Source organism: Myotis myotis, unplaced genomic scaffold, assembly GCF_014108235.1.
Source record: "Myotis myotis isolate mMyoMyo1 unplaced genomic scaffold, mMyoMyo1.p scaffold_m19_p_2, whole genome shotgun sequence".
NCBI classification, from domain to species: domain Eukaryota; kingdom Metazoa; phylum Chordata; class Mammalia; order Chiroptera; family Vespertilionidae; genus Myotis; species Myotis myotis.
Genome location: NW_023416324.1, coordinates 150650145 through 150673324, shown reverse-complemented (window position 1 = coordinate 150673324; position 23180 = coordinate 150650145). Strand labels below are relative to the sequence as shown.

At 47.6% G+C, this 23180-nt stretch overlaps 1 protein-coding gene across 5 annotated transcripts in view; it reads right to left on the bottom strand.

The window, feature by feature from the left end:
* Positions 1-8572, bottom strand: part of BOC (BOC cell adhesion associated, oncogene regulated) — a 70540-nt gene extending 61968 nt beyond the window's left edge. For 2 of the 5 annotated variants that reach the window (XM_036350816.1, XM_036350821.1), the window contains exons 1-2: positions 8136-8572; positions 3859-3950 (exon numbers count right to left, since the gene is read on the bottom strand). The gene's annotated coding sequence lies outside the window, so the exon portion shown is untranslated. Of the gene's footprint in view, positions 1-3858; positions 3951-4043; positions 4148-8135 lie in introns of all 5 variants that reach the window. The other 3 variants (XM_036350817.1, XM_036350822.1, XM_036350820.1) reach the window with 3 other exon arrangements.
* Between the last annotated feature and the right edge of the window lie 14608 nt (positions 8573-23180).

The window sequence follows — 23180 nt, the reverse complement described above, 5'->3', positions numbered from 1 at the left end:
CCTGGAATGTCGTGTCTCCTAACTCAGCCTCGGTGGGCACAGATGCCAGAGGCCTGGGGCCTTGGTGGTGGGCAGGGACACTTGGAATCAAAGTGCCCTCTTGCGCCATCTCGCTGCCTCCTAAGTGCTCTGAGGAGACTGCTTGTGCAGACAGGGAAATAGAGGCAGAGTTCCCATGACTTCCTCAGTCACCCAACTGAGAGGTCACATAATTGTCTTAAGGCCGGTGTCCTGTGTTCCCGCCTGAGCCCAGAACATCCTGGCTCCAGGCTTTCCATGTTTGCGAAAGGAAATCAGGGAGCTATGAGAACTCCATGGCCTCGCAGCCACATCTCCACTCCCCCGGCCCGGAAGGAGGGCAGGTCTGTTTGCTCTTCTGCAGGTAACTAACTGCCTGAGCAATTCTGCCTGCTGGGCCCCGTGGTATTTGCCTGGAAGGTCCCATCTCCTGTCTGTTACCTGTCTGTCAAAGCCGCTAAGTCCCTCTTCAGGGTGTTTTTCTGCACAAGCTGCCACTTCTCCTGAGCAGGAGGTTTCTGCTCCGTCAAATGCCTTCCTGCCCTCACCCCACCCAGGGCACAGAGCACCTGCCTGATCAGACTCGCAGACCAAGGAGCAATGGATTCAGCTGGCATCTGTGGTGAAGCAGAGCTCCAGACAGCCAATCCGGATGATGTCCCAGGGGCAAAAAAAAAAGTCAGGAGCCATGTTCTAAGATGAGACCCAAGATGGAGGCGGCTTTTAGCCCTGTTTGCAAAGTCTGACCCCAGCGAGGCCACAAAGCCTGGCTTCCTGGTGCTGCTTCCCCGGAGCCGTCAAAACCTTCCAGCTATCGTCCTGGGAAGTCGGTAAAGGGCCCCACCCAACCCTTAGATTTTGTTGCAAAAGGAACAGTTCTCCTTAAACTAAGGGAGCTCTACTTTGGGGGAGAGATTGTCTGGGCAGTTATTTTTCCTTTCAAACCTGAGTTTTGGAGTCAGCAGCCCTGCAATGAAATCTTGTGTGACCAGAACAAGTCATTACAATCATTGAAGCCTCAGCTCCCTTACCTGCAGAATAGGACCACTGTGCCCATCTTCCTGGGACTGCGGGGGACTGGGCTGGGCACACAGTGGGTGCTCCCTAAATGGCAGCCATCATTCTCCACATCCCGGAAGGACAGGACGGCAGAGGCAGGTGCTGCCTCTCTGGCCCGAGATTCCTGCTCTCAGCCTGCCCTGCAGGTCCACAGATGGCTCCCTGAGTGACAGGGTGATAATTCGTCCCTCCCATGATGAAGGGGTACACGCTGCTCCTGTGTGCTCACCTCTGGCGGGAGATGTTCGCCACATCAACGCCAGCCTTCATTTGTAAATTCAGAGGAACAAAAACGCCTCCATCCCCATCCTGCCTTCAGCCACCTGTCCGGTTCTTTTCACCCAAACTCAAGACCTTTGTGGTGTTTCAGTGACAGGGATTGGCTGCCAACCTTGCTGTTCCCTTTGGGCAGGAGAGCCAAGCTCCCTCCCCTCTCTCCCTTTGTCAGAGACCACCCAGTGGACCTTGCTGGCAAGCTGCCAGCGTCCAGACAGGCGAAAGCAAGGCCTGACCACGCAGCCTCCATCCCCGCAACAGAAGGCTCTGTACAGAGCCCAGAGCACCTGACTGAGGGGCTTTCACCTGGAGCTGACGCAGCCCTCCCGATGGCGGACCACCAAGGGCGGCGAGGGAGGGCTGCAGGTGACTGCTTCGAGGGCCTGCGCGTTGCAAGAGCCATTAGAATCTAACACGTGGCTGTAACACCGCAGATTTTTATATAACTCGTTCCCTACAAAACATCCATTCATAATGACAGAGGTACACAGCTGTGAATTTCCATCACTTCATGTGGGCTCACTGTGCTGATGGACTGCGTTATGAAACCCCCTCCGCGTGGGCACAGGTACATAAAAAGGAAGGGCCACACTCACACCACTGTGAGGGGATCGCCTTCCGACAGAAAGCAGAGAGAGAGTCATGTGGGGGAGAGGACTTGTGAAATAATTAGGGGCAGCGTCTGCTTTCACAGAAAAGTTGTAAAGCCAGAACCCCCCAATTTTCCTCTCCCATTAAGTGTGACCCATACCTAATAAACCTGCTGGAACTATAATGTGAGGTAAGTTCAGACTAGTAAAGGCACTGGGCTGGGACGAATCTGGAAACATATTGGCAGAGCCAGGGAAGGTGGGGGAGGGCTCTCCTCAAGCATCCAGTTCCAGCCCAGCCTGGGGGCCTCCAAGGCCAGCGGGTTCCACAGACACTCCTCCTCTTACCTGTACCTCCCATCCTGGGCGCAGGCTACCTCTCGGCAGCCAAGGAGGCTCCTGGGCAACTGCAGGGCCCAGCGGCTTTTATTTGTCCCTAAAATTAATGTCCCCTAACTTGCTGCTCTGGGAATGATTTCAGAGCCAAGCAAACCTACCCTGGACAGCAGAGCCAAGGGCAATGGGACTGAAAGGCAAAAAGCTGAAATCAGGCCTGTGTTTCTAGAATTCTCAGCTAAAATCTGACATGGACAAGGAAAGAAAAGGCACATTTCTCCTTTTCGCCCTGAAAGGTATTCAGTAACTGGTTTTAGAAACGTGTCTAGTACTCACATTTCTGAGATTCTGTATCAATGCAGAGATTCTAGTTTTTAACTTTCCTAAAATTAAATACACACACACACACACACACACACACACACACACACACACACACACATACAACTACTCTGAACTTAACATCTCCTGTGTCAAGAATACTCCAGCCCGTAGTCCGCAAAGGAAAGGTAATTTTTCAGGGAAAAAGCCATGAACAACAGGATGAGCAGAGGTGAAGGAACAGCGGCACCGCCCGCCACTCTGTGCCTGTGAGATGCGGCCTGAGAGGCTGGCAGCCTTTCTCACCGGCGAGGCCGTGTGCTGGGACGCTGGAGCGTGGCTCGCACTGCTCTGCATTTCCCTTCCCGTCAGTAATGGGATCTGAACGGCCCGGGCTCAGGTTCACAGCAAGTACGCAGTCAAAGCTTGTGGAGGGGATGAAGGCTCCAGTCTGCGCACGTCATCCTCCTCCTCTTGTCCAAGGCTGTCCAAACTCATTTCAGAGGAGAATAAACATTCCTTTGCCACACTTGCTGCTGCTCAGCTCTTTCTGCGTTCTTTTTAAATTCGATCCTACTCACCCTGGCCATATTGTGTGTTTTCCTGCTACTTACTAACCGGGAGGACCAGTTGAGACTTTCCTCAACATTTTCTCTGGCAACCGAGTTAAGCTGACTGTGTATTATTGGCTCTGATCTTTCTCCTATGATTTCCTCTTACTGCCCGAGAATCCTGTCCTGAACATCAAAGGCCTTCTTTGAAGATAAGGCCAAATTCACCATTAGGAAAAGAGAAATTATTTCCTAACTTTATTTCAGAAGATGGAACGACACAGAATCCCTCTGGGTTTTGTGAGATAAACACTGCCCGGGACATCGGATCACAAGGCATTCGCTGTAATACCGCTGACAGAGACATAAACACAGGGCTTTCCTCGCCCAAACCTAAGCAGGACTTTTCCACAGCGGTCTTAGATGCCAAATCCCATAGTAAATGGTTTGCATGCAGCATGTCCAAAAGAGTGCCTAAGGGAAAGGGGGCTTCATGTGGCCAGCCCGGGGGATAGAGGCCACCACAGGCTCTGACTAAAATGTATCTGAGTCACAGTAGAACCAACTGTGTAGTCCAGTCCCACTTCAGTTGGATCCTTCCAATACCAAATGAGGAGAGACATTCCATCTTCAAGTGGCAACACGAAACATGAAAAACGACGGACCCTGAAGGCCAGAGATGCTAGACTGTGGGCAGGAAACCTCACCTGTTTCTTCTATTTCGTTGCTGCTGCCATCAGCCGGTGTGAGCGTCGACAAGACTTCATGGGTCATGGGTTTCAGGAAGCTTGTGCTGGGACTGAGGAAAAAGAGAAGTGTCTCATCTTTTGAACAAGCAGATAAACAAACACTTCTGGAGTATTTGCTTTTTATAAGGAGCATTGCTACAAACCGGGGTGATTCCTTGTTAATCCATTTTACGCACAAGAAAACAAAGAAAAAGCAGTTTTTCTAAGATCAGAGGCTTCCTTCAATCTCCAGTTACCTGGCTCCTTGCTAGAAATAGAGAAAAGTGGATGAAGGACAATGACGGCATTGAAAACAATCTGTTGATCTTACAGAACCATTACCTGTGCATCCAGCATCCCCTTTTCATCAATATTCCCCAAATATCTCTCAAAAGCACATTATCAGCTGGCTTCATACAAAGTAAGGTGGGTTTCCTGGGAAGAGGTTTGGGGTAAGGCAGTAAGCAAGAAATGGACCCAGCAAAGTCCAGGGCCAGAGACTGCCAGGCCAGGCTGGAGCAGAAGGCTCCTAGGGAGGTGCCATCACCATGCAGTGGGATGGAGCCACCTATGAGAGGGCTAAGGAGTTTGGATTGTAAACTTCGACTGTTTTTGAGCTGGGTGGTGACTTGTTTGTAGGACTGATGGGAGATGGGTGGGGTAGACAGAGGAGAGTCCAGCCATGTGTCAGCAACAACTGTGATGGGCATGACCAAGTGTGGAGGTATCAGGACTGGAGAGATGGTGTGGATGGTGGAATAATAAAAGGAAGAGCAGGAAAGACTAGATGAGCTTGGGAGGGAGTCTAACTCAGAGGCAGTGGAGATGCAGAGATCTGTGCTCAATGGTTTGAACCAGTGTGAATGGAGTCCACAGGCAGAGCCAAGGCCCCAACCCAAGTTTCCTAATCCTCAGGGCAGTGCCACTTGAGCTGCATCTTTTAAGCCTTGCTTCCAGTATTGGTCCTCCCTTTCTCTAATCATCACCACCCTGAGGGGTCTAAGGAGGCACAAGCCCTATTGAGGAAGGCTTTTGGTAAACACGGATTTCTAGATTAAAAGCAAGCACACTCTTCATCCCACCCCACCCCCACCCCCGCCCCCAAATATTTAATGTAGCCTCATAAATGACGAAAAGATTACATGTGAGGGCTTCATATGGGAGCACTCTTAGGATTTGGTCGTTCCCACCAATAGCAAAAGGACTGGACATACCTGTTTTCTGAGTCTTTGGTCAAAAACATAAGAGAAGCTTCAGGGCTGTCACAACTACATGAAAAGTATTTACGCACATAGATGAAGAAACACAAGTTGTATTATAGCATGGGGTTGTGGGTAATTTTCAAAAAGTCTCTTTATTAGTAGATGCTTGTGCAATAATTAAAAATGGGGGCGGGGCTAGTTTGGAGAACCACCCTTGGACTAAGAAAGCTTATTCTCCTGGGACAAGATGCTCCCAGCCCTGGGTCTGATGTACTATAGATGCTATTGTACTGAAGTATGGAGATGACAAAGAAGTTCCATATATTAAAGTAAACAGATTTTTAAAAATCTAAAAAATCACTTTCTTTTCTCTCCCTCTCCAATTTCCATTTTCCCCCTCTTTCTTATTTTTCCTGACAGCAAGAAAGTTTGGAGTTTGAAGGAAAGAAAGCAAACTCCAGAGGCATAATACTATCTTTTGGTGCCAGGTTAATACTTTCTTATTCAGAGGCCAGAAAGTACTGGATAGTAATTATCTGTTGCATTTGGGGTTTCTTTGGTTTCTTCTCACTTGTTTGAAAGACAAAGAGGGAAAAACCCTTATTCATGAATCATATCAGTGTCTTCGCTGAAATCTGAACCCAGACCCTCCTAGGGCGTGTGAAAGACTGTGACCAGCAGGCTCACTTCTCACCCTCCTTGCTTAAACCCTGGGGTTCCCTCAGGAAGCCAACGGAATTGTTTCGTGAGTAAAATCTCCTACTCCTTCTTAGGGCATGGAAACCACAGATAAGTTGTTAAAGAGGGCTGGAAGCCCAAACACAAATCTCTGGACCCAAATTTGTAGGACGATGGAAAGGAACATAAATCACCCTCTTAGCACAAGTTGGCCAACCAATCAACAGCTCTCTGCTGATTTTAAGCCTTGCTTCCGGTATTGGTCCTCCCTTTCTCTACCATTACCACCCTGAGGGGGTTGAGGAGGCAAAAGCCTTATTGAGGAAGGCTTTTGATAAACACGGATTTCTAGATTAAAAACAAACACCCTCCTCATCCCACCCCCCGACCCTCTTCTTCCCAGACTTGGTCCTTGGTCAAGGAACCAATCATCCTGTCCTCTATCAACCTCCTCTCCCAAGTAAAGCCAACTCCAGTGGCTTAGGCAATCCTCTTAAGAAAATGTCTCTCCCAATGTTACTCTCTGAGATCTCTTGAAAGAGGATAAAAGGGACAGTGTCTGTCGTCTCAATCCTCAGACAATCCTCAGAATGTCTACGTAGGTGTAGGGCCAAACTCTAGGTGATAGATGGGGGCAGACAGGGTCAGCAAAGAGGCACAATAAGGTAACTCCTACTTCTTTCATTTTTACCTCTTTCCATAAACTCAAAGACTCATCTGGTAAGAAAATCATAACTCCACTGCTGTTCCCTCCCTGCCTCTATCCCACTGACCCCAAGGTGCTTCAGGATTACCATGGGAACCTTCTGGGTTTCAATTACCAGACCATTAAAAAGTGCCAATTATAAGACCTCAGAAACGTTCCTGGGTAACCTGTTACACACCTCAAAATGGCCACGCTGGTGCCTCAGAGTCACTTCAAGTAAAGTTTAGAAAACAGGTCCCCCAGCTGTACTGAGCCCTCCAGCCCCCACCTCAGTCCAAGACCCTGTTTTAATATTGTCTATACTGCCCTTGAGAGAATAGGGATTAATTTATTAGCTGTAACCAGAGGGGTGAAAAAAAACACAAACCCCATCACAGAGCTGGGCTGCCGACTCAGGGTCCAGTTGTGGGATAAATCAGAAATGTATGTGCATTCAAGAATTTTGAAAATGACATTTGTTCATTGGCCAATGTTTGCAAAGTTCTGGGCAACAGAGAACTAGGTGACAAATGGGAGCAGGGTACAGGGCACTTGGGGGTGGCACAAGGGCCTGACACCAAAATATGCTTTTCACTCAGTCCACTCAAGGAGGTTAACTCTGGGCCAAAAACTTGTGAGCCCATCTGAACCCGCTGAGAAGGGATGGGGGAGGGGCAGAGCGCCCCACCACACCCAGAAAGTGCCTGTTTAGGACTGCTGGTGTGCGGTTTGGGTATTCTTAGCTTCACTGCCACATCTCTGGAGCGACACAACAACCATTCAAGTAACCCTGCCACTGCCATCCCCATCCCCAAGACAAAACTCAATAAAACAAACTTTCAGTTCCTCCGGTCTGTCTGCTCACCACCCCTCAAAACTCTCCCGTCACCTGGAGCAGACTAACCTCGGGCATCCTGAAGGGTTTAGCAGGGCCTTCAAAACCCAGGCAGAAAATTCTTCCTAGGTTCCTGGCCCCTCCCCACAGCCCCTTCCCACTTGTTCCGCGGTTCATTGCCCCACCTTCTCACAGTTATACAAACAAAAACTCCAAGAGCACAACCCCAGGAGCACGCTGCGCGCGAGCGCGCGCACACACTCCCTTTTACTGCTGCCCCAACCCCACAGACACCTCTGGACACTCCACTGCAGCCTCGTCCCTTCCACCCCTACAGCTGGGGATGCTCATTTTAAACGCCAATGCCATAAACCCTCACCCCCGAAAAAGACCAAACTGGTGTTGGGTGGTTCTGTGTATTTGTCAGTCCCCATGTGGGCTTCTCCCCATGTGGGTTTCTCCCCGTGGTCCGGCGCACGGAGCCAGAGCACTGGTGTCAACCTTCGGGGAAGTTTGGGAGGCTATCCCTGCGCTTCCTCCACCCCAGGAGCTTCCGGGAGCCACCGGCCAGCCCGCACCGCAGGGAACAGGGAACGAAATGCGGCGCCCCAGGCACCCCCCGGCCCGCCGCGTCCCCACTCCTCGTCCCCGCGCCGGTGCGCCCCGCCTCGGCCGCAGCCACCGCCAGACCCGCGCGGGCCGAGCGCTCGGACCCGCTCCGGCTCCCCGCGTGTCCCCATCAGCCACCCGCTGGCGCTTCCTCGGCTTCGCTGGCCTGCGGTCGCCTCCCTCCCCAAACCAACAAATAAACACAACTTTTTATGAAAAGAAAACAAACTTCAGCGACGTGACTCACCTCTGGTGCAGCCGGCTCCTGGGAAGGGAGAGCCGGCCCGGGGCCAGCGTGGTGAGCGCGGAGAGAGCCCCACAGCACCGCACCGCGCGGACACGCAACCCGCACAGTGACACGCAGCAACGCGCAGCACCGGAGAGCGGCCGCGGCGGGAGCAACAAAGGAGCCCGGAGTGCGGGCCGGGAGCGAGGGCGCGTGCGGGCGCGTGCGGCTGCGGCGGGCGTGATTGTGAGTGTGTGTGAGTGTGAGTGTGTGTGTGTGTGCGCGCTTGTGTGTGTGCGCGCGCGCGGCTGACACCGCGGGCCGGGCTCAGGGTCCCCGCGGCAGGAAGCGGGGCCCGCGGCGGCGGCGGCGGCAGCAGGACAAGGCAGGGGACGCCGCGCCGGGCGCACTCGGTCCCTCCATATGGAAGAAGCTTTTTTGGATGACTGAACTCGCAGACAATATCTTCTTTTGCTTCTCCTGCCTAGGAACCTCCCATTACCGCTCGAGGCGGAGGAGGGGGGCCGAGAAGGCGGGGAGGAGGGGGAGGAGCAAAATGGAGCAAAGAAAACGTCTTGGAAAGGAAGCTGGAAAAAAAAAAGTCTCCCAAACTCAGTTTTCCTCCTAACACCCATTTTCTTTCTGTTGCGCCTTCGTCTCGCGCTTCCCCCAGCTCCTCTCTTTCCCATACAAATGGGATGTCCTCTGCCTTTCGCCCACACCCGCGGGCTCTCCTGGACACCCACTTTCTCCTTAGCTTAACCTAGGACCCTTGCTCTCATAGGCTATCCTCCTCTCTCCAGTCTCTTCTCCCCAAGCTTTTTTCTGACATCCCTCCTCGCAATAGTCTCTCATTCAAGCTGCAAACTATTGACTAAATCATTAAAAGCAACTTCTTTTATTAAACTTGACCCCCCCCCCAAAGTTCGTTAGCAACTGTGGAGAAAATGATAAGGAAACCAGTCTTGGGGAAGCCCCAAGGCCACCTCCCCCGACACCCCCCCCCTGCCCCTCCCGGTGGATTGGAGAGGGAGGGTTTGCCATCCTCGTTGACAGCGCCCTGCCCTGACCTCCATTCATCATCCCAGGATGGAGGAGCAAGGAAAAGGGTGAGAGGGGGAGGGCGAGTGGCTCCAGAGAAAAGTTATCTCCGCGTGTGCGTGTGTGTGTGTGTGTGTGTGTGTGTGTGTGTGTGTGTGTGTTAAATCCTCTCTTTAGTGTTGGGCAGGAAACATTCAGAATAGCGGTTCTCAAACTTGAGTTGCATCAGAACCCCCAGGAGGCTTATTAAAACACAGTCTGCTGGGCCCCACCCCCAGAGTTTCTGAGTCAGTAGGGTCTGGGGTGGGCCCCGGGAATTTTCATTTCTAGTAAGTTCCCAGGTGCTGATGCCGCTGCTGGTCCACGGCCACATTTTATTTATTCATAATTTATGTTTTTATTTTATTATTTTTAATTAAAATTTTTTAATTGATTTCAGAGGGAAGGGAGGGGGAGAGAGAGGTAGAAACATCAATCAGAGATAAACATGATTGGCTGCCTCCTGAAGCCCCTACTGGGGATCAAGCATGTGCTCTGACCTGGAATCCAATCAGCCACCTCCTGGTGCAGGGAACCACGCTCAACCAACTAAGCCACACCTGCCCGGTGAGGGCCACATTTAAAAACTACTTTTTCAGGGTATTGAGAAGTCAAACATATGCTGAGTTGGTGGCATGTTAGGTCCCCTTATTCTTTGGGGATGAAACATAAACTGTGAAGGGTCATTTCATACCCTTATATGGCCATTGAGTGAACCAAGACCCAAAAGGGTTAAGGTGTTTATTCAAAGTGAACCTGAGTTTGTGTGAAAGTGGGAAGGAAGGTGACCTCGGAGTTGGTCAGGCAGGCCAAGAGTGGGCTAGTGACAGTGCTGCCCCCCCCCCCCCCTTGGGAGTCAGGGTGCCACTGTGTGGCTTTGAAAAAGTCACCACCTTTCTGGGCCTCTGGGCCTCAATTTCGTTCTCTTTAGTTTCTCATCAGTAAAAATACATACTTTGTGCTGAATATATGATGTTAATAGAATCTGAATAGAAAGATGTTTAAAAGGGCAACATAAATATATTTTATGCATTTTCAGCAAGATGAAAAAGACTATGAACCTCCTCTTTGAACTATACACTTGTATTCTTTCCTCTCCTTTCTCCTCTTGTTTCTTCCCTCCCCACTATCCTTCTCTTTTAATAGCCAACATTCTCCCTCCAACATTCTCCAAGACCTGTTTCCCCCCCAGTCAATTATGATGTTAGCTTCTACCTTCTTACTGTCCTCCTTCTGAGGCACAATTCAGGCCTACAACTCCTGGGGTCCACCCTGGGTACAGAACTCTTTGTTTCCCAAGGGAATGGGTCAGCCAGCTTTCCACTGCACTGAAAATACCCCCTTTCCCCACAGCCTCACCAAGGGGATCCTGCTGTTTGGTTTTCAAAGATGATTCCAAGTATCACTGGTAATGTGGGAGTCCAATGAGAACAGATGCATGAACTTTTCATTGATTCTTCAATTTCCTATATATAGGAATATATATATATATATATATATATATATATATATATATATATATATATAGGCCCAGTGAACAAATTTGTGCACAGGTGGGGTCCGGGGTCCGGCCAGCCCGGCCCAAATCGGGGCAGATCAGGGTTGGGCCTGTTGAAAGGAGATGGTGGGAGGTTGGCCGGCTGGTCCGCCCTAATTGGGGCTGACCAGGGCTGGGCTGGCTGGGGGAAGGAGCCATGGGCAACTGGCCCCTGATTGGGGTTGGGGGGACGATTGGGGGTGGAGCTGGCCATGGGGAGGGGCTGTGGGTGGTGGGCCAGCTGGCTCCGCCCCTGATTGGGGTGGGGAGGCCCATCTGGGGTGCAGGATGGTGGGGGCCCATCGGGGGCGCAGCTGATGGGGGGGAAGGGGTTGCAGGAGGTTGGCGGGCCAGCCCCGCCCCCTACTGGGGTGGGCTGGTTGGGGAGAGGGGCCTATCATGGTGGGGCTGGCTGATCGGGCAGGGCTGGCCAGGGGAAGGGAGGGGGTGTTTGGCCAGTCGGCCTGCTCTTGATCAGGGTGGGAGAATCCACCCTGCATGCTGGCAGGGGGGAGGGGCCCTGAGGTTGGCTGGCTGGCCCCACCCCCTGATCAACCAGTTTGCTGGCCACCGGTAGTTATGGTCATATGGCCATTATGGTCACTGGCTTTTTATATAGATAGGTAGATATTACTCAACATCTCCAAGATTTCCCTTACCTCTTCACATTGTCCTAGGACTTACTTCCAGGATTCTCCGTACCCTCTATTCTGGCCTTTGGGTCTCACCCTGGACTCCAAGGAAAGGAGTCAGAGCACAGCAGGAAACAGATTATCACAGTCTTCACCCACACTATTTAGCCAGGAGAAAAACCCATGGCCTTGTAATTAACAGAAGAGTCCCTTCATCCCAGGCTGTCCACATGGCTGCTCATCCTTCCCATACAGTTTAGACAGAATGCAGATCACAGCTTAATTGAGAGGGCTTAATTCTGCTGCAGCAGCAAGCACACTGTTGGCACCTCTGATAACACATCTTACTGTTGCTATGGCTCTTTGTATTAATATAATTGTGTTTGTTGTTATTATTCCTGTTAAGAACATTGTATCTCTGAACTCTCCCCCTTTGCCTTGCTTAATTCTCCCTCCCTCCCTCCCTCCCTCTCTGTTAATTTCTCTATTCTAACCCTCCCCACCCCATAGTAGCCCTGAGCCATCGTAGTCAGAGACTGGGCTTCTGGTAAGATGCTTTCTGCTCCTTTTCACTCTGCTGTTTAAGGCGACTTCCCTCTGTCATCTTACTTTCTTATGGGCTTTCTGAGCCTCCGTCCAGAAGGAAGCATTTAGTATGGAAGCGATCATCACATTTATTATATTTGGGGGGCAGGCAGGGGCTGTAGGTCTAATAAGTCAGCACATCACTAAGGCTGTGCAGAGTAACTGGAAGGAATCCCAGTGAGTGAGGTGAAGAGAGGGGTGTTCCCTCCTCAGTGTGCTGCAGGTACTACCTGTATCATAAAAACAGAGAGCTAGGTTGTGAAAGCGATCTGGAGAGGATTATGCTGAGAAAATTACTAAGATGTAGACAAAGAGAATAATTTTCTCTCTTTTTAATATAAATCTGTTCTACCCAGAGGGAAGGGGGTTTGGGGGACTGGGTGAAAAGGTGAATGGATTAAGAAGTGCAAATTGGTAGTTATAAAATAGTCACAGTGATGTAAAGTACAGCATAGGGAATATAGTCAATAATATTGTAATAACCATGTATGGTGTCAGGTGGTCTATCAGGGGGAACAATTTGTAGGTATATGATTCACTATGCTGCACACCTGAAACTAATACAAAATAATATTGAATATAAATTGTATTTGAAAAATAAAAGTTAAAAAATTCCAAATACATCATATACAAGTATACACACACACACACACACACACACACACACACACTAGAAGCCCGGTGCACGAAATTTGTGCACTGGAGGGGGGAGGGGTGTCCCTCAGCCCAGCCTGCACCCTCTCTAATCTGGGACCCCTCAGGGGATGTCCGACTGCCAGTTTAGGCCCGATCCCACAGGGATCACAATTCGGGACTGCTGGCTCCCAACTGCTCGCCTGCCTGCCTGCCTGATTGCCACTAACCACTTCTGCCTGCCAGCCTGATCACCCCCTAATCACTCCCCTGCTGGCCCGATTGCCCCCAACTGCCCTCCCCTGCCAGCCTGGTCGCCCCCAACTGCCCTCCCCTGCAGGCCTGGTCCCCCCCCAACTGCCCTCCCCTGCCGACCATCTTGTGGTGGCCATCTTGTGACGACATGGTGGCAGCCATATTGTGACCACATGGGGGCAGCCATCTGTGTGATGGTGTGATGGTGAATTTGCATATTACCTCTTTATTATATAGAATATATATATATATTTTTTTCCTGATTATAAAATATGCTCATTGAAAAAAAAAATTAGAAAAGCACAAAGAAAGGGGAAATCACCTTAAATCCTACCCAGGGATGACACTGTAACCAAATTGAGGTGGTTTTTCTAGTCATTTTTCTCTATTATTTTTGTTTCTCATTAATACAAATACATACTTCATCTACACTGAGTATATGTGTCTAATTGATCAGAATTGGAAAATATTTTAAAGGGCAACATAAACAGATACCTTTACTCAATATTTTGTAGTACTTTTTTCTTATGCATTTGTTAATTTAGACAGGAGCCAGTTTCTTTATTGACTTATCTGGTACTTGCATATTTTGCAAAATTGTGTCCATTGCACAGCATCTACAAGTTGTTATCCTACTTTTTAAATTTAATATCCTAATGTGATTCTTATTCCCAGGTCATTAAGTCTTCTCTAAAGTTTAACTTTAACAGCTATGTATTATTCCATCAAAAAGAGAGATTGTTATTTATTTAACTGTCTTCCTATTGTTATATATTTAGACTGTTTCCATTTTTATTATGATCATGCCTTGCAGTTGACTAAACATCTTATCATAAATCTTTATTTAAAACTAAAGGCCCGATGCACGAAATTCATGCAAGAATAGGCCTTCCTTCCGCCAGCTGCCGGCACCGGCTTCCCTCTGGCACCTGGGCTTCCCTTTGCAGCCCCGGCTTCATCCGGAAGGATATCTGGTCTAATTAGCATATTATGCTTTTATTATTATAGATTTTGATTATTTCCTAAGGATGAATTCCTATGGGTAGGAGTTTTGGATCAATGGATATAACATTTTTAAAGCTTTTGATTGGTATTGCAAAATGGGCCTCTAGTGGCCCCAATGTACATTTTCATCTCTTGGATCTCAACAAGGTCATCAAACACAAGGCCCCAAGTGGACACTTGATTGAATTATCTAGTTTGGAAGACTCTACTGGCCAGATAAAGAAAACAACTGCCCAATATTCAGTACAGTGGAGACAACACCCAAGTGGGAGGAGTTAAACAGTAATTGTTGACTATGGGAGTTCTATTATATTCATGATCTTATTTTACCTCTCCAAAAACCCTCTGAAAAATAACTGAAAGTTTATTGAGCACCCACCTCTCAGCTTCTATACTGGATTCCGTGCACACATTCAATCTTGAACCCCTACAGCAACCCTTTGCTGTAGGTTTGATTATCTCCACTTTACAGATGTGGAAAATTAAGTAGCTTGTCTAAGATCCCTAACAACCAAGTGGTTGTACTAATTTCAAAACCCAACAGTCCAACACACTGTTTTCCTGCAACTGTTTCATGAGTTACAGGCTACATACATGATGGAGTAAGAAAGGCATATTTAGAAGATGCTTGAATTTTGTCAAGCCATTAAGGAGTCTTTAGTGGGCTTCCAAACAACCGTTGTTTTAAAGGGCATCCAAGAGTACAGTAACTTACTAATTGTAATTAATAGACGAGTCCAAGGATTGTATACCTTAAGAGAATGCAGTTCAGTGTATGAGTTAAGATGAAAGGCTAGATACTTAAATTCACAGTACCAACAGTAATTAGCAAATTGACGTTTGTATACATTCCTACTCTCAAAACTGATGTTTGGATAAAGACTTTTTATCTTGATCAGAGGTGCTAGAAGTAAAATATTTGTGAATCCAACTTCTGTGTCTCAAATTCTAGCTGTTGAATGTATAAAGTTTACATTTATTATTGCAATGTTGCAATGCATTTTAAAAATAAGTGCAAAAATTAATTCATTAATTTATTATTTGAAAAGAGACCCCTCATTTTTTTCTTTAGTTATCTGAGTTGGCCTCCCTCTTTGTGCTAGGCATCACAAGGGCTGCTGGAGAAAGAATATGCATAGTTGCTCCAAAATATTTGATGACTGAAAGAAGAATGATAAATGAAAGTATATGATTGACCTCTGCAACAATTAGTAAACAATGCAAGACAGCATGTAATTAAAGCCTAAATTGCATGGTTCAGGCAGAAGTACAGGTGAGCCTGGTACAATGCCATCTACTCCCCATACAAATTAAGCTGGCTGGGACTGACTTCTCTAGCCCAGTGCTGCCAACTCGGGCTTTCCTGCTGGCCATGTGTTCTACTGTCTTTAAGAGATCAGTCTCTGGATTCCTTGGAGCTCCCTAAAAACAAGGGTACCCTAGGAGAGGATGACATAAAAAAGCAAGATTGTGGAATCAAGACAAATCTGGGTTTGGATCCAGGCTTGAGCAAGCTGTGTGAGCTTGAACACTCTGAATCCATTTCTTCTGTGAACATTAGAAATAACATGTATGAAGTCTTTCTCTCTCATACTGGGTCATCTGGTACAAAACTAAGCCAGGTGTTTGTGGCCAGTACTTGTTATGATTAGACAGTTCTCATGTCATGTCCATTGTGTATACAGAGTGGAGCAAAAGTAGGTTTAGAGTAGGGAGTACTCACACACAAACTACTGTAAACCTACTGTTGCCCCACCCTGTGTATATCCTATATAATAAAAGCCTAGGTGGCGTCACACATAACGTCATCACAAGATGGCCACTCTCACATCGTCACAAGATGGCTGCCACAAGATGGCTGGCAAGGGAGGGCAGTTGGGGGAGACCAGGTTGGCAGGGGAGGGCAGTTGGGGGTGATCGGGCCGGCAGGGGAGCAGTTAGGCATCAATCTGGCTGGCAGGGAAGCGGTTAGGGGGCAATCAGGCTGGCAGGCAGAAGAGGTTAGGGGCAATCAAGCAGGCAGGCGAGTGGTTAGGAACCAGCAGTCCTGGATTGTGAGAGGGATGTCTGACTGCCGGTTTAGGCCCACAGGGATCGGGCCTAAACTGGCAGTCGAACATCCCCCAAGGGGTCCCAGATTGGAGAGGGTGCAGGCCAGGCTGAGGGACACCCCCACACCCCCGTGCACGAATTTCATGCACCGGGCCTCTAGTCCTCTATAATAAAAGCTTAATATGCAAATTGACCTAATGGCAGAATGAGCGTGGAACGACTGGTTGCTATGACATGCACTGATCATCAGGGGGCAGATGCTCAATGCAGGAGATGCCCCCTGGTGGTCAGTGCATTCCCACAGTGGGAGTGCTGTTCAGCTGACCAGTGAGCGCCAAATGCCTGGCCGACGGCTGGTGAGTGCAGCTGCGGCAGTGCAAGCTTCCCCTGCCTCTGCGGCAATGCTAACAGGGCAGTGGCAGCAGCAGGCGCAGAGGGCCAGGATGAGCGGGAGCAGTGCAGAGCCTGGCCTGGACTCCAGTTCCTTCCCAGCCACTTCATGCACTGCTACATCCCTTGGGGGATGTTGGACTGCTGCGGGGATCGGGCCAAAACCAGCAGTCTGACATCCCCTGAGGGTTCCTGGATTGTGAGAGGGTGCAGGCCAGGCTGAGGGACCCCACTGGTGCATGAATCTGTGCACCGGGCCTCTAGTTTAATATAATCTTTGGTAGTTATTACCAAATACACTCCATGGTAGTTATTCAGTAAAAGTTTGAGTCACAGGTGAAGCTAACAGAGAGAAATGGAAAATAGGTTAATATAAGACCATTTCTGTGGCCCATGGTGCATGCTTGATTTTTGCACACTCTTTAAGTAGAATCCGTCTGTTGACACTGAGTTTTAAGAGACTCCATTATTCTGTTATATCAGAAGCAAGCACAGGCCCCATCTAGTCCCACATGAAACCCCCACCTTCCTCAACAACCTCCATCTGTCCCCCCAACCCCCTTCACATGTTAGGCTGAGAAACTTAGATTCTGGAGCTGCCCAGACTCCAGTTGTTCGATATTGTGTGGTTGATGGAGGGCAGGGGGCAAGAGACTCCAGATGAAAGCAAAACCTCAAAGAGAACTGAACCTCAGAGCTTTGACACCAAACTCAGTGGGTAACAGCCTCCGTTAAATTTGTTCAGCCAGCCATTTAAGAGGGAAGGCGTTTCCCACACATCCTGTAAGGGTTTTAGTGATGGGATGCTTCCAGGAGGGGGATCAATGTTACAGGGACTGGGCAGGGCAGAGTCAAATGCCAAAGCTGCTCTTGCATCTCAGAGACAGGTAGTGTGCAGGCTTGTTTTGCTCCTAAGATACCATTTTCTTTCTCCTTAAAGAGGTACCGGGGATTTACTGGGACTTTTCATCCCAGCAACAGAAAATGACTGTGCCCAATCCTAACCCTTCTCCACCGCACTTATTTGGGTTCTTACCTCAAGGGAAGGCCATGAAGAAGGGAGGGGAGTTGAGAGGAAGACAGAGTTGCTGGGGCTGGAGGAGAGGTGGGAGCCTCCTCGCTGCCTCTTCCACTCATTCAGAAACCAGTTCCATCTTGTTCGCCTTCTACTGGTTGGATTCATCAACCAGGAAATGGATTCACTTGAGACTTGGTGGGCCCAAGTTGAGAAGCATCTTACCTCTGCCAGGAATAAGGAAGGACTAAGAAAATGAATCATACAACCCACTGATATCCTCATATCTAAAAGCAGAAATGAAAATCAAACCAAACCCATAAACCTTGTCTTTTTTTACCCAGGAGAGATGAAGATGGGATTAGTCATGTCACTGCCTTACCTGAAGTTCTTTAGTAGCTCCCAGCACTTTTTAAACAAAAAAACCACACATGTTTTTTATTGATTTCAGAGAGAGGGAGGGAGATAGAAATATCAATGATGAGAGAGAATAATTGAGCGACTGCCTCCTGCATGCCCCCCACTGGGGATCGAGCCTTCAATCAGGACATGTGCCTTGATCTGGAATCAAACCATGACCTACTGGTTCATGGGTTGATGCTCAACCACTGGGCTACACTGGCCAGGTCCAGCATCTTTGATAGAGGGGACAAGCACTCTCTACGTTGGCCCAGCCTACTTCTCTAGCCTGGCTCCTCGATGGCCCCTGCCCACCTGTATCTTATGCTCCAGCCACCTCATTTCCTTTCCACCACATGATTTCATACTTCTCATCGGCCCGATTTCTGTCCTCCTATGAGCACTTTCTTCTCTTTTCCACTTACCTATCTCCCACTTACTTTTTAAGACTTCCCTCTAACGAACATCCCTTCTAGGGACACTTGTCTGAACCTCCCTTCTCCCCTGCAATTGTTCTCCCATGGAGCCCTCTTCTTACCTTTACTGTAGCATCTATCATGAGCTCTGCAATTGTAATTGTGGGTCGATCTGACTTCTGCTCTTGACTGAAATATCTTCAAGCACGAGGGCGACCCCTGTTTCATTTGTACACCCAGTGCTTAGCACAACGCCTGACACTTGTGGGTGCCCAATATACACTTATATCAAATGGATGAATGAATGAAGAATTCATAAGATCAGGTATCTCTGTCACAGCAGTGGAAGCCTAATGGATCCACATGGTCTGGAATGTTGAAAGACGGCAATAACTGGTACTGAGCATGGGTGGGATCAGTTTTAAAACCAGGCCCTTGGCTAAAGCAAGGGAGACTGGTTTGTTTTAGATACAAAACTAAATGGGTATTATACAGTATTTTTAATTTAGATGCTAATGGTATTTTGAAGTGATAGCATATCACTGATTTTTAGTTATATTTTTCCACTTTTAATTTGGAAATAACTGTAGATTCACATGAGTTGTAAGAAATGAGAGAGATCTTGTATACCCTTCACCCAGTTTCCCCCTAATTAGCACAATATCCAGCCTAATTATAGTACAATATCTTAATCACAGATATCTTAACAATATCTTAATCAATTGACTTTGATAAAATCAGCAACCTTATTCAGATTTTGCTAGTTTTACTGGCACACTGAATTGTAAGCAGCTGTATGTTTTAACAATGATTTGTAGGCTTTTGCATCTGTGCCGCCAGCCCCTGATTGACCACATTTGTCAAGACCATGCCCAGCGGGTCCCATAAAGAAAGGGCTGAGTCTTTCCCCAAAAGCGGTGGCAACAGGATTCATCACTGGCTGGTCTCTGCTTTGCACCCACTAAGACCATACTGGAGAATGTCTGCTCCTCCTCAGACAGGAATAGAAAGACCCAGTTTCCTGGAGGACACATGATGAGTTGGAACAATTCCATCTACCTTTTCTTGCCATTGGCCAACACACACAGGATAGACTATAAAATTTTTAGAGTCCAGTGAAAAATGAAAATGCAGGCCCCAGTCAGGAGAGGGGAAGTCAATCTCCCTTTCTCATATCCACAGTAGGTAGGTGACTCCCCAGGAGTTATAACCTTCCCACCAAGGCGCACTAGGGAATGAGCTAGAGGCCCTGGCCCATATGTCTACTGATAGCACTGCCAGCCTGGGGTGGGACAGCCACTACCTTGCCCTTTCCTGAGATGCAGTGGGGTACATGCCCTACCCTGACCCTCCCATATACACACTATTCCCAGGTTCCCACCAGGGGCAGAAGTCAACTGAGGCCATGGATCAAGGAGGCTGGGGGGGGGGGGGGGGGGGAGTCAGGGCACTAGGGATCAAAGGAGTGGGCAACTGAGAAGCTATCCCAGGCAGGTGGTGGGAAGCAGGACCACATGTGTGCTGAGACTCCAAGCCTCCTGTGCCTGTCCTGTTAAACTTCACTTACAAAACAGAAATTCAAAGACAGAATTTCATAATGGTGACCACAGAGATTAAAGCCAAGCGACAGGCCCTTCTGCATGCCAGTCTCTGTGGAACTGCCCTGGCTGCTTGCCCAAGGTGCTGCGTGGACACATCAAACTCCAACACCTGAAGCTGTAACCTTCGCTCCCCTTGGGACTGGGGTCCCCTCCTGGCTTCTCCAGTGGGGTCTAAGGGTGGTGGTTCAGAGCAGTGACACTTTCTTACATTTGACCCCTCCTCAGTGAATATGAGTAATAGTAGCAAAGCCCCACCTATTGGGCAGAAAAATAATCTGCTTCTTTCTCTCTGTCTGATGTAAGAAAACAAAGTCTTAAATCAAACTGGCTTTGTGAACAACTCCATGATCTCCCCAGCTGTCTGAGAAAGGAACTTGGGAACCATCTTTGGTGCCTCCTTTTTCTTCACTCTTCTCACTCGACGGTCGCTAACTCCTAGAGTGCCACATGTACAGTCTCCCAGAAATTCACTACCAGCATTCAGTCCCCTCTGCAATGGCCCTCACCCAGACCTTCGTTCATTTCATATGTGGAATATTGCAAAAGCCTCCTGAACGATCTTCCTACCTCCCGTCTGACTCCGTCACTGGTCCATTTCCCACATTCCTGATGGAGACAGCTTTAAAAATGGCAAATTTGGTCATGTCATATCCCTCCCCACCCCCTACTTTTAAGATGAAGTCCAACTGCTTAGCAAAGCACACAAAACCTTTCAGAAGTATTTCCTCAGTGTGATCTACCATTCTCCACCTCAGACCCTATTGCCTCCCTCACCATACAGAGTTCTTCGCAATGTTCCAGGACCATTCATATCTCGAGGTCTTTGAATGTGTACCTTCACTTGGAGTGCCTGGACTGCCTTCTGCACCAAACTCCTGCTTTCTGGAGAAGCGTACCCCAATTGTTAGCTCCTCTGGCCCTCCTTGCCCACCTCACCTTCCCAGAGTGTGACAGGTACCTGTTAGCCAAGGACCCTCTCGCTCAGTGTTTACCCTTATTAGTGCACTGACTGCACTGTTTTACAATGAACTATTTCAGGCTGTCGTGTTTATCAACCACAGGGCATGCCATTCACATTGGGGGTTTTGTCAACTTTCTTCACCTGATGAGACACCCTTGAAACCAGGGCTTGGGCTTAACCACCATTGCCGTCCTACTGCCTTGCACAGCTTATGGAGTAAGGCAAGCAGTGGGTAGCTGTTTGCTGAAAAAAGGAAGAAAAAAAAAGGAAAGGAGAGGGGAAGAATGACAGCTGCCAGCCTTTCTTTCTCTCCCAACCGGGCCCCACACATCCTTCCTCCGGCAGCTGTGATGTCTTAAGAGCCAATGTAGACTCACAGCACAGCCAATCTGATTATGCAGGCATGGGTTGCTGGGGTGATGAAAATAATGATTTGAACAGATTTGAAGCCGTGGTTGTGTAACTTGCCTCCTTAACTTGGGGCCTTTTGATGCGAAACATAGATATGCTGGGACATATCTCCCTCAGGAATGACCAAGTCACAAAGTTATCACAAAGCATTTTGAAAAATAAATGGAAATGCTTAAATATATACAGCAAGAAAAAAAATTCAGTTTTATGGACATAAACAACTTAAAATACATAACATGCAGTTGTCAAAACTCATAGAACTATACTCCACAAAGAGAATTTTACTGCATGCAAATTTTTAAAAAAATCAACCAGAAAGAGGGGGAACCCAAAAATGAAATACAAACTGTAACAACTGAACCGAACTATATTACAAATGAATAACATAACCATCATGTAGGAGGTGGGGAAGAAAAGAACTAACTCAAGTTACTTTGGAAATCAGTACTTTGACTGGATACTATAAGGCTAATGGCGAAGAGAACTGTATACAAATACTGTATTCTAGTTAGTAAATTTATTTCTCACAGGGATATGGATTAGCAAGTCTGAAACTACTTTGTATATATACTGGGGTTGAACAAATAATTAAATACATTGTAGATAATGAAAGCCAGGCTTCTCACTGTGAGAGAAAGAAGTTGTGAATAAGGGGAAGGCTAGGATGTACTCTATGGTGCTGCACTGGAGTTGGAGGGATCAGTATGAATTCAAAGGGAGAGGGAGAGAAAGAGGGAGAAGGAGTGAGGGAGAAGGAGAAGGAGAGGGAGTGAGGGAGAAGGAGAGGGAGAGGGAGAGGGAGAGGGAGAGGGAGAAGCATATAGATAGGTGTATGTACCTAGTATGGTCCTGGTAATTCATCCATAGATTTCCTAGCTCTATCTGCTGATCTGGCCTAGAAGCAATGACAACCCAGTAGTGGGGAGCACACCCAGCACCAAAGTCTTGGTTTCTGTATCCTACTCTCTAATATAAGAATTCAGGGTTTCTTAGAAAAGTGTTTGATTCTGGGTCTGGGGTGGGAAAAAGACAAGATGAGCCAGAAGCATTTCATGCTCCAGGAAAATAAAAATGATGGGGATGTGCTGAAAGGACAAAGGAGTCAACCTGAAGCCAAAATTGAAGTTATTTCAGAGAAAATATAAACAGCAGTTGTATTAGATTCTAACACACAGAGCAAAATAAATATTCATGAATCCATACTGAAATAAATAAATACTTGAATGAATGAATGGGGTAGAAGGGGCAGCTCTTCCAAGGAGAAGAATTCCGAATAATAAGTGTAGAAGCAGTTAGAAATAGAAAATCTTTATTAGAACACCACAGAAATAATTTTTCAGGCCGATACTCACTGAAAAATGATAGATGCTAAAATTAGTGGGTAAATATTTCAGGAGAAACAAGATACTTGCATAGTCTCAAAATATCATCTCTAAGATATTTATTAATTACAAAGTATATATTGTTAAAACTACCTTTACTGTGAAGAATCCCAACAGATACCATCTTAATCAAGCATTCATGTTAACATCAAAATAAGGGCCCGGCTGTGGTGGCTCAGTGGACTGAGCATCAGTCATCCCATGGATTCCATTCCCAGTCAGGGTACATGCCCAGGTTGCACGCTCAATCCCCAGTAGGGGGAGTGCAGGAGGCAACCAATCAATGATTCTCTCTCATCATTGATGCTTCTGTCTCTCTTCCTTCCTCTCTGAAATCAATAAAATATATATTTAAATAATAATAATAATGTATATTGATATCATGTACCCCCAATATGATATACTGAAAAGAACATATCACTTCTTCGGTTATTCTGGCCTCAAAATGGGAAACTTTAGACATATCAAAATTAAGGGACATTCTACAAAATAACTAATCAGTACTCCTCAAAAGTGTCAAAGTCAAGAAAAGACTAAGGAACTGTTGTAGATTGACAACTGGGTGCAAGGATCCTGGATTGGATCCTACAACAGGAAAAGGGCATTAGTGGAAATACTGGTGATATCTAAATGAAGTCCACAGTTTAGTCAATAGTATTATAATGATGTCAGTTTCTTAGTTTGATTATTGAGGTTGTTAAAGATGATAACA